An 11,045-nucleotide genomic window follows, 5' to 3' on the forward strand; every position below is an offset into this window, starting at 1 on the left:
TTTCTATCGAACCTCCGAACCCCAAATCACATCATCATTGAATAGGGTTCGGCTCAGAGAGAGTTGAACTGGATCAATGAAAGAATAAATACTCGAAGAAAGGTCTTCACGCCCTTCCCTTCCCTTCCCTTCCCTTCCCTTCCCTTCCCTTCCCTTCCCTTCCCTTCCCGCGTGGAGGAGGAACCGTCCAGTATCCCCTCCGTCTTCAAGTATTTCCTTGAATCTGCAAAAACTATCCGGAAACTCAGAAAATATCTCGTTTCCGCGTTTTTAACCAAAAAACCGAGTTTGATCCTGGCTCAGAATGAACGCTAGCGATATGCTTAACACATGCAAGTCGAACGTTGTTTTCGTCCCTTCATGGAACAGTTGAAAACAAAGTGGCGAACGGGTGCGTAACGCGTGGGAATCTGCCAAACAGTTTGGGCCAAATCCCGAATAAACGAAAGCGAAAAAGCTTCGATAAAGCGTTAAAGCGCTGTTTGATGAGCCTGCGTAGTATTAGGTAGTTGGTTGGGTAAAGGCTGACCAAGCCGCAGATGCTTAGCTGATCTTTTCGGACGATCAGCCACACTGGGACTGAGACACGGCCCAGACTCCGTGGGGAGGCAGCAGTGGGGAATATTGGACAATGGGCGAAAGCCTGATCCAGCAATATCGCGTGAGTGAGTGAAAAACGTCGCGTTAGCGAGGAAGGGCAATGCCGCTTGTAAAGCTCTTTCGTCGGGTGCGCGATTGTGACAAGACTCGAGGAAGAAGCCCCGGCTAACTCCGTGCCAGCAGCCGCGGTAAGACGGGGGGGGCAAGTGTTATTCGGAATGACTGGGCGTAAAGGGCACGTAGGCAGTGAATCAGGTTGAGAGTCAAAGGCGCCAGCTCAACTGGCGGAATGCTTTCAAAACCAATTCACTCGAGTGAGATAGAGGGGAGTGGAATTTCGTGTGTAGGGATAAAATCCGGAGATATACGAAGGAACGCCGAAATAGCGAAGGCAGCTTTCTGGGTCTCTACTGACGCTGGGGTGCGAAAGCTTGGGGAGCAAACAGGATTAGATACCCTGGTAGTCCATGCCGTAAACGATGAGTGTTCGTCCTTGGTCTGCGGATCGGGGGCTCAGCTAACGCGTTAAACACTCCGCCTGGGGAGTACGGTCGCAAGACTGAAACTCAAAGGAATTGACGGGGGCCTGCACAAGCGGTGGAGCATGTGGTTTAATTCGATACAACGCGCAAAACCTTACCAGCCCTTGACATATGAACACTTGACGTATGAACACTTGACATATGAACAAGTGTGCTTGTCCTTAACGGGATGAAACGAAAATTCATACAGGTGCTGCATGGCTGTCGTCAGCTCGTGTCGTGAGACGTTTTTGGTTAACTCCTATAACGAGCGAAACCCTCGTTTTGTGTTGCTAAGACATGCTGCTCTCAAAGGATCAATGTCATCATTCACCCCCTAAAGCAGGAACATAGAACATGGGCTTCCGGCGAACGGTTCCGACGAGCGAGCCACCCGGTAATGGATGGTAAGTGAGCCGGTACCTGGGCCCATGAATCTGTGTTCAGTCTTAGGCCGGGATTGATGACACTCCCTCTGTGCCGATGTTGCACTCACAAAAGACTGCCCGTAGTTCTACTATGGAGGAAGGTGGGGATGACGTCAAGTCCGCATGGCCCTTATGGGCTGGGCTACACACGTGCTACAATGGCAATTACAATAGGAAGCAAGGCCGTAAGGCGGAGCGAATCCAGAAAGATTGCCTCAGTTCGGATTGTTCTCTGCAACTCGAGAACATAAAGTTGGAATCGCTAGTAATCGCGGATCAGCATGCCGCGGTGAATATGTACCCGGGCCCCGTACACACCGCCCGTCACACCCTGGGAATTGGTTTCGCCCGAAGCATCGACCAGGGATCACCCATTACTAAAGTGTTCCACGCCTAGTTGAGTGTGGCCCACTTTGGTATTGGTGGTCTTCTTGGCGCATACCACGGTTGGGTCAGTGACTGGGGTGAAGTCGTAACATGGTAGTCGTAGGGGAACCTGTGGCTGGAGGGAATCCTAAAGGAAGGCGCCAGCGTCCCTCCATTAACTGTACTAACGTCGGTAAAGTCAATTCGTTGGGTAAATGGCCGGGCGCTATGCGCGAGGAGAAAGCGCTATGCGCGGGGAAAGTTAGGCAGATTCGGGCTAACAAGAAATGCACTTTCCCAGGACGGCAGATTACTTTGGCCGGGCAGAAGTGGGCACTTTCCTTTAGGGAGCCACGTGCAAATCCACTGAGAATGGAAATTTCGTATATAGAATCCGCAATTGGACCATGGAGTGCAAATCCACTGAGAATTGTCCAAGGAATGGAAATTCAATCTTGCTTTCTTTGGCGTACCCACCGCGGAAAGGCATCGATTCCGGGAAGGAATTTCGGAATTGCGTATTCTAGTGGATGCGGCAAAGGCTCGCCGCACCCACCAAGAAGTTGGGCTCGCACTATCGTATCTGTTGGGGGAGCGTTGGCTCGCACTCCCCGGCAAGTTGAACGGTTGAATCATGTTGGCACACCATCGACTTTCCCTCGGCACCATTCCACGGGTTCGATTCCGGGATAGCCTTAAACTGCCATGAATATCCCCAGCTTTAATAACCAACACCACAAGACATGCCTGGAAACGGAAGAATGATTACAGAGCAAATGGCGACGAGTATCAAGGGAAAATTGAGGATTCTACAGGACGACTTCGCCGAACACATGGGCACGCTAAGAAACTTCCCCGGCCGCCCGGGGCCAGGCGATCTCAGTGAGCTCTCGGAAACCCTTTTTGTTATCCGTGACGCCACCCTGCCGGATATGCAATCGGTAGCGAGGCCTTTGGTGCAATTCGGACCGCCGTTCGATGAGTTGATGGAAGCTATAGACTGGGCTCTCGCCCCCCTGTGGCAAACCCCGCTTCCAAATTCACGCCGAGGCCTTCAGCCTATCCTGCCCCTATTGACACGAGTTGGGATCAAGTGGGAACTCACCGTAACCGAGATCACCGAAAAGGTAAACCTGGGGTTGGACGTGCGAATATGGGATTATTTCGAGCCAAATGTGTTTCTTTTTTATTTTCCTCCTATTTATGAATTTGCCCCTATTTATCTCTATTTAGTCATCAGTTTGCTACTTTCCTTGATCCTAAGGGGTTTATGGCATTATTACAGAACAAATGCTTCTAATATAAAGGCAACGAAAGCTCACAGAGGAACCTTAAATTATTGGCCTGCTCAAAGAAGTACTGCAGCTCGTTTAGTCCCAATTCTTCTTATAACCAATGTTCCAACTCTGCTTTTGCTAAATCTTATGTTATTTCGGTATATTCATGCGGGAATGGAAGAGATTCTGGCAGATCATGTTCACCATGAAGTCACACGAAATCGGATCTTGATTCTCCTTAGAATCCTCTTGTTAGTTATTATCAAAGATTTCCGCTTGTTTCTTGTTCTCCATTAATTGATTATTTTCACGGGTGGCCCTCGCGGGTCACCCCCCCCCGCACCGATAGCTCAATCGGATAGAGTACCTGGCTTCGAACCAGGTGGTTAGAGGTTCGAGTCCTCTTCGGTGCACACTCCGTTCCCCTTTCCGGCTCAATCCTTGTGTTGTATTTGCCAACAATAAAAGTCGAAAAATGCGCTTAGCGCGCCTTTTTACCCTTCGCCCTTGCCGACGGAATATCGGAAACTTTTCATCACAACCACATTGATAACCTTATAAATAAGGGAAACCTCAATCTCACCACGCTAATCGCTCGCTTCCGCTCGCTTCCGAACTTGTTTTTAGCCAAATAAGCGAATTAGCTAACTCTTTTCCCGGCGTAACCAATAGCAGTGCCGGGAGAGTCCGCTCCGTAACCAATCAGTAGCAGCGTTGGTGGGCTCCTTCCGTCCCTAACCTACAGCAGTGTAGCGAGAGTCCCGGTAAGCCTATCAGGTCCAGTGCTAGCGAGAGTCTCGGTAGCCTAGCCGGTCCAGTGCTACGAAAGCCAGTCAGTTAGCGAGTACGCTAGGGAGAGTCCCTAAGGTAACCAACCTATGGCAGTTGCTAGGGAGGGTCCGGTCGTTTCCCTCCACTAACCCCCCATCAGTTTCGAACTTAAAGCCCTTCGGCATCCCCACCTCCAACTTGAGTGTCACTTGCTGAAACCCCCTGCACGAGGGTCGTAAGCATCGAAGAACTTCCTAATGGTATACCGCCAACCGTATGCCGCTATCACTGGAGAAATCAGTGATATTAGAAATGACAATACCGGGTCAGAAGTTATCCCTCGCACACTTGTTCCCACTGCTCGAAGTTTTGAAAACGTAGCGCTTTCTTTTTCGAAGTGTTCTTCCAGGTTGCTAGGACAATGACCAACCATTAGGTTTAATTTGTGTTTGTTCTATATACGAGATTTTTCAAATAAATGGCACCTTTGGTTTTCCCGTAGCCATGACCTGTAGCCATCCCTTGTCCTACCTGTCAGTTGCGGATAACGGGAATCGAACCCATATCCTCTGCTTGGAAGGCAGATAATCTACCGTTAATCTATATCCGCCTAAGTTTCGTTCCCGGGGTGTTATAAAGAGATCATTCCTATAATACGAATCGGCCGAGGCGCGGGCTTGGCCTTCCATGCGCAAAGACTTTGCCCCGCTCAAGCACCTAGTAGAATGTGAGTGATGGATCATTCGTGTTCAATTCATTTCATATACGATAATTCATGGAACGCTATCGATGAAAACTTCCCGTTCGTATCTCTCCGATTCAAGAGCAATCAAGCCAAACCAACAAGAATTCGGAATGGAAAAATTATTGACCTGCCGCGCTACGCTTGGCTTGATGGGGTCCCCCGAATCACCACAATTGGAAAAGGAGTTACGTATATATAACGACAGCGTGATTTATCTGAAAAACGAAGGGGTAAAATCTTTTCAAACAACACAAAATTCCAAATTCTGACAAATCCCGGCTGCCCTCACGGGCTTAGAAGGCACGTTGGTAGGCCTAATATTAATCAGCCCATCTCGTGCTAATGCGTCATTTCGCTCTTTCCGCGAAGAGATCGAAATTCGAATATTGCACCATTCCATGGCACTTCACTTGTGGCCCAACGTTGACCCTGAATGAAAGGTGAGAAAGACGTACAGTCCAATCTCGGTCGAAAGACAAAGCTAGGCCGTGCGACTTGCATGCAGGGACATAAGAATTTTTAGGCAAATGGCCCTTTTCCTTTCCTGAGATTGAGTGATAAGAGATCGGGTGCCAAGTGCCAATCGATCGCTGTAGCCGGCCTTCAACCATTACTGGGGATGGCCCACGAGGTGTAGCGCAGTCTGGTAGCGCATCTGTTTTGGGTACAGAGGGCCATAGGTTCGAATCCTGTCACCTCGATTACTGCCGCCATTGGGCAGGTAACATTTCGCTCCGTCCCCTTTTCACTCGTGGGAATCTCCCAGCTACTACAGACGGGATAAATGCTCAAGAAGTGGGTTTTCCACCATTCTTTTCCTTTGTTGTTACCTGATTACTGTCTACCATGGCGAAACCACCCATCAACGCCATTGCGGACCACTTTCCATCGTGACGTACCTTCGGGACTCCCATATCCAAAGCTGTAGGAAGTGGAGCGTGATTGGGCCATATGCCAACCTGGCCACTACTCGTAGATGGGACGATTTCTCGAACCTCAGAATTCCGAACAGTTCGATTAGGAGCCATTACACGAAGATTCAGTACCATCCCTTTCATTGACCCTCCACTTGTAAGGTTGCAGCCTTTGTGGTGGCTTCATCGATGTTGCGCGGGAGATTATCCAATTCCCCAGGAAGAATCATTTGAAATCCCTTAGCTTAGTGGTTTCTGTTAAACTAACATATTTCCCTGGAGAACCAGTAAATACTTCTGCTACCCCTCTCCCCAGAAGTTTCGGGTCGAGTGAACTCCGTCCCTGGCTTCTTCAACCGCACATCGAAGTCAGCCCGAAAGCGCAAGAGATCGATCCTTTAGTGTCGTATTCCGCTGCTGGCTCATACCTCCACCCTTTCCCTCGGCTATTGTTGTGCCTTCCCGCGGAAGAACCAACGCATGATGTCAGAGTCTTAGTATGTGTGCTACCTCTCCGGCATTTAGTGCTGCTTCTTGGGAAATCTCTAACAGGCTTCTTGGACGGCCGGACATTGTCTTTGAAGGCTAGTTCCCGCGGGAACCCGCTAGGCTCCCTGCCCTTTCTGGTGGCGGGTCGGAATCCTTCAGTCCCTGTTTGCTACTAGCCTCTCTATTAGAAAGAAAGGCGGGTGCTACGGAATACAAGGAGTCGGGTTTTCGGGTGCAAGAGATGAGGCATGGTCCAAGCCCATTCGGACAGATGTACCGGTATGGCATGTCGGACAGACATGAGAGTCAGCAGCATCCGATGCACCATGGATAAAACGGATGAGGAGATACCCCCCCGCTGAACCCCGTTTCTATCAGATAGAAAGGGCCAAGTAGAGCATCATTGCTTTTCCCCCTCCATGTTCCCCTTCCCTGGCAACGTGCGTGTTAAAGTGTTTGATTTCGAAAAACAGTTAAAGAGGCGGCCGTCCTCTCAACGCATCTTCGATTTTTTCTGAACACGACTCTGCCGGCCGGTTTGCACGACGTTAGCTGGCAAAGGGCTATCTCCTATATAGGTAGTGTCTGGATTCGAGGCACTATCAGGGTACATTGATTCCCTTCCCGTGTGCTGTTTCTGATCGGCCTTTCGCTTTCCCGTTGATTAACCAATTCAATAGTCAGCAGGATTGGCTTTACCCTTGGTTGACCGACCCAATAGTAAGGGGTTGGTGAAGGGTTCCGACCTTCCGGCACCCTGAAGATGCCTTCGCTGGACGGACACATCCTGCCTTCGGCTTCATGAAGCCAAGAGGGCTTACCAACGACTCGGGAAACGGGAAAAGATTTGATCTTTTCGTGACACCAACGCAATCTGGGCATAATTCAGAGCGATTCCGTATTCGGCGTAATATACGATGCTTATTGGAGAAAAGAATTCCAGCTCCGAATTCGAAGAGAGGAAAATTATGGATAACTTCAAGAACAGAAAGGACGCAGAGAACCAACAAAACCAAGATCACTTCTCGAAAGGAACACAGAGCACAGAGATAGATAACCAAGAATACGAAAAGGGCCTCTTCCTTCGTGAAGCTTTATTTTCTGTTGGAGATCCAGTCAGCTACAAGATCAGTGATGGACCAGTCTATCTTTCACACTGATTTGTTGAATTGATATTTCGGATCGAGTCCCGGGTTGAAGGGTCGCCACAGGGCTTGGCAGCTCCTCGGCAGCTCCTCGTGTGTGGTGCGGGTTCGTCCCTTCATTGATGATGGTTGCACCCTCATTAAACCTCCAGTAGAATAGAGATGATCGCAAGTGCTCTGATCTCTCGCGGATGAGAAACCCCTACGTGAGAATCCACAGTTAGGGGCTCGGAGCAAGAACCCTCGCCCGAAGGGCCCTCGAAGAAGCCAACCCAAGGGCCTAGAAATGCTATCATTAGAATCTAACTTCATATATCTGCTGGCAATCGTATGGGAATCGAGATAAGGTCACTGTAATGGTTTACGTCTGAGAGATGCCTGGGAAAGATGCTTGCTGGAAAGCTCTTGGTCAAGTCTTTATCTTATCTAGAAGTAGTTCGAATAGGATAGGCGGAATGGGTTGAGAGATAGCTGTATTTCGGGGTATCTGGCAGCAGGGTCTCGGGTATGGAGAGTATCGGTCAGTGGATCACGACTAGTCGGGGTATATGAAAGACCTGGTAAAAGCTATACAGAAAGGCTAGATGGAGGGCTGGAGGTGGGCGAAGATTCCCCCCGTATCAGCAGCTCTTGAGGTCAAAAAAAAGGTCAAGTCTTTATCTGGATGGTGGAGCGAAAGCCGCATTCAATTCAATATCTTTCTCAGCCTTTCAGCGAAGCTGAGAAAAACCAAATGGAGTGTCATGACAAGAACTAAAATGAAGAAATCTGTGAACATTGATTCGTGGATTCATTTGTATTTGTTTTTAACGGGGATTATGAAATCCAGACTTTGACCTTACACCTCAGATTCCACAACGAGTAGACGTTTGTGCTTCCGCATAATCAATTAAAGCTACCTCCCCCCTCTTCCAGAGGTACAGGCGGGGGAGGCTCAAACAGGCATCACATTATATACGAAATTACCTAGCTTTCTCGGCTTTAATGCCAATAACAGCAGAGAATTATGGTTGAATGGGAAAGGGTTAGGGCAAGGAAAAAGGGAATGTGCGGAGCACGGGATTTGGGATAATATATAGTGGGAGGACTAATAATAAGGATAATGAGTAGCAGCTGGCCCGGGCTCTACACAATTCCACTCAACGGTGCAGGGGCGTAGGGTTTTGGTTAACTTGAAGGGGCGGGCAGCGGGGCCAGGTAAGTTGGGGCTGTTTCTGAGATGTCTGTACGAGGTTTGTCGCATCGCCCTGAGCCTACGAATCCGAGGCTACCGAATCCGGTAGCGAGCCCGGAGACGTAGAAACGGGCTCATTACTAACGGATGCGGGCTCCCAACGCTCCGCGTGGTGACCCACCCAGCCAGATGTGGGCGGAAGCAGGGCGAAAAAAGCTTTGCAGGTAACGACTAGAGTTTACGGGAGAGGGATTCGAACCCTTAACCTTTGGTCTTTTATCCAAAGACCATTGTTCTACCATTTAAACTAGTCTCCTGTTTTTCCTCACAAGAGGGCAGGGGCGGGCCATATGCTTCGTATTGGTACGGAGAGGGAGATCTCTAACCTCGCCATACGTGGTAGTAATCGCTATGTTGCGAAGGAGACGTTATTGGCTTACAGGGAACCGCTTCCTGCAAAGCCTAGCTAATCCTTCTATTATACCCAATTCCGTGGGACCCAGAGCTATATCGTTCCATCTCTAGAATTCCGTGTAGTGCATGCATGCTTCAGGGCACTGAATGGGATTCGAACCCGGTAGCTCCAATTTAGCTATCAGTGCTGGGGGGAAAACCAATCTATGGATCCTTTTTCTGATCCTTTTTCTGATCCTGATCCTTTTTCTGATCCTTTTTCTTGCTTGGTTTTAAACCAAGCATGCTTCTCGGGGTGTTGAAGCATTGAACCTCTATCACCCGGCCCGGGATTTGGTGAAATTCCTCATTTCTCAGGCTTAAATGATCATTTCGAATGGACAACGCAGAAGTCGTATCCCCTTCCCTTCCGTATCCGCTCTTGATACTCGCCGGCCCGTTATTTCTACTCACTATAGTGCTCCCCTGCCTGCTATTTCACTTCAGTGCTCCCCTGCCCGCGTAACATTACGAGAGGGTTAAGAGCAGCGACGGCGGCGATGTAACAAGAGGAAGCTAGAAAAAAAGGGCTATGAGAATATGAGGGACTCCCTTCTAAGAAAAAGAAAGTGTCGATTGCCTATTCTTTAAGCACTCATGAGAAACTAATCTCTCCTAAGGAACCCGTATAAGAGGTATTCATTTCTAACAATCCTAAAGTCTTTAAGGTTTTGACCATTTTGTGTAACCACTGAGATGCCCCAAAAACACTGGAGTACGGAAAGGAAACACTGGTGTTAAAGCATTCTTTGAGAACCACATCCTGTTCTTCCTGGATGGATGATTTGCTCTGCTCGACGCCATCGTGCGAAAGTTGTTTTCACAATTTGGGAATTCAACTGATTTTAGGTGATCCATCTTTATGTAACATAACATGAGGGGTGCTATGAAAAACACGTAACCGACCGGATTGCGTGAAATGGGTAGATCGATCTGGTTGGGGCATTCTTTGGAACTTCAGGAAGAATCATCCAGGGTTGTGGTTTTTTCTTCTTCATGCCTATAGAGGTTAAAGGCCCCTGCCTGCCTCCAACAACCCTATGCTACTGGATCACTGCCCCAGTGCTTCACTCGACTGGACCCCTTCAAACCCCTGGATTTTAGCTGATAACTCTCCAGCCCCCTTCATTGAGGAATTATGGTGGGATGCCGAGGTCTACTGCCGGTTTTTCCACCGAGCCCACGGGAAAACGCGAAGCGTTTCGCCCAACCTTTCAGGCCTTCCGAGTTCTACCACTGATTCACTGTCACGGAGGTCCACCAGTCCTTCATGGGAAGTATGGGTCGATGCCGAAGGTTGGTATGTGGATGGCTGTCGTTAGGAAGGTGTTGGATGTACGCCGGCCTTTCCTATAGCTTCTTTTTCAATCGAGGGAAATATCCAGGCTTATTAATGTCCCTAGTGTGAATCAAACCTTCCCTTTAGAGATAGCCTGGTTCATCGGTCTGTCGAATGTGAAATTCTCGGGACGGGATTCCCCAACTGAATCCTCGCCGGCGGGCGGCCTTTCGGATTTTGTTCTCCGATTCCCCGCTGCCTTCCCCCTTGTGCGGTTTCGTAATGCTCCTCACCCACAATCCAGGGTTGTGACGTGGTTGAAGTCGAATCCAAGGGATCCGCAGCCGGATAAATACCTTTAGCTGCTAGTCCTCTCGAAAGCACAGTAGTAGCATCTGGGTGTGCGGATGTTGTAGCAGGAGCTGGGTCAGTCGAATCATCTGCAGGTACATAAACAGCTTGAATAGAAGTTGTCGATCCTTCCTTGGTGGAAGTAATTCTTTCTTGTGGGGATCCCGTTTCTGTACTAGGAGTTGGTTGATGACCCACGGCGGAAGGCATTCTACCCGATAAAGCAGAAACTTCTGATCCTGCTTGGACGAAACGAAATGTGTTGTCGATGGATAAAAGGACATCTTGCTTGTTGACATCTCGGGAATATTCAGCCATTGTCGGAGCAGTTGAACCGACTCTCATACGAGCTCCTGGTGGTTCATTCATCTGACCATGAACTGGAGCCACCTTCGATTCTGATATATCTTGTTCATTAGTAACTTTCGATTCTTTCGTTTCCATGTAAAGATCATTACCCTCACGAGTACGTTCCCCCACCCCACCAGATACAGATACACCTCCGTGAGCCTTGGCGATGTTGTTAATCGAT

At 49.0% G+C, this 11,045-nt stretch overlaps 3 non-coding genes and 1 pseudogene across 3 annotated transcripts; 3 read left to right on the forward strand and 1 right to left on the reverse strand.

The window, feature by feature from the left end:
- Positions 1-281: 281 nt before the first annotated feature.
- Positions 282-2,062, forward strand: LOC147879224 (18S ribosomal RNA; annotated as a pseudogene).
- Positions 2,063-3,531: 1,469 nt separating this feature from the next.
- On the forward strand, positions 3,532-3,605 carry TRNAR-UCG (transfer RNA arginine (anticodon UCG)). The gene has a single exon. It is a non-coding gene; the product is annotated as a tRNA-Arg (tRNA).
- Positions 3,606-4,502: 897 nt separating this feature from the next.
- Positions 4,503-4,573, reverse strand: TRNAG-UCC (transfer RNA glycine (anticodon UCC)). The gene has a single exon. It is a non-coding gene; the product is annotated as a tRNA-Gly (tRNA).
- A 762-nt stretch (positions 4,574-5,335) lies between these two features.
- On the forward strand, positions 5,336-5,409 carry TRNAP-UGG (transfer RNA proline (anticodon UGG)). The gene has a single exon. It is a non-coding gene; the product is annotated as a tRNA-Pro (tRNA).
- The last annotated feature ends 5,636 nt before the right edge of the window (positions 5,410-11,045 follow it).

Source organism: Dipteris shenzhenensis, unplaced genomic scaffold (genome assembly GCF_047967505.1).
Source record: "Dipteris shenzhenensis isolate YYH24624 ecotype China unplaced genomic scaffold, Dip_SZ_1.0 scaf0067, whole genome shotgun sequence".
Lineage (NCBI taxonomy): Eukaryota > Viridiplantae > Streptophyta > Polypodiopsida > Gleicheniales > Dipteridaceae > Dipteris > Dipteris shenzhenensis.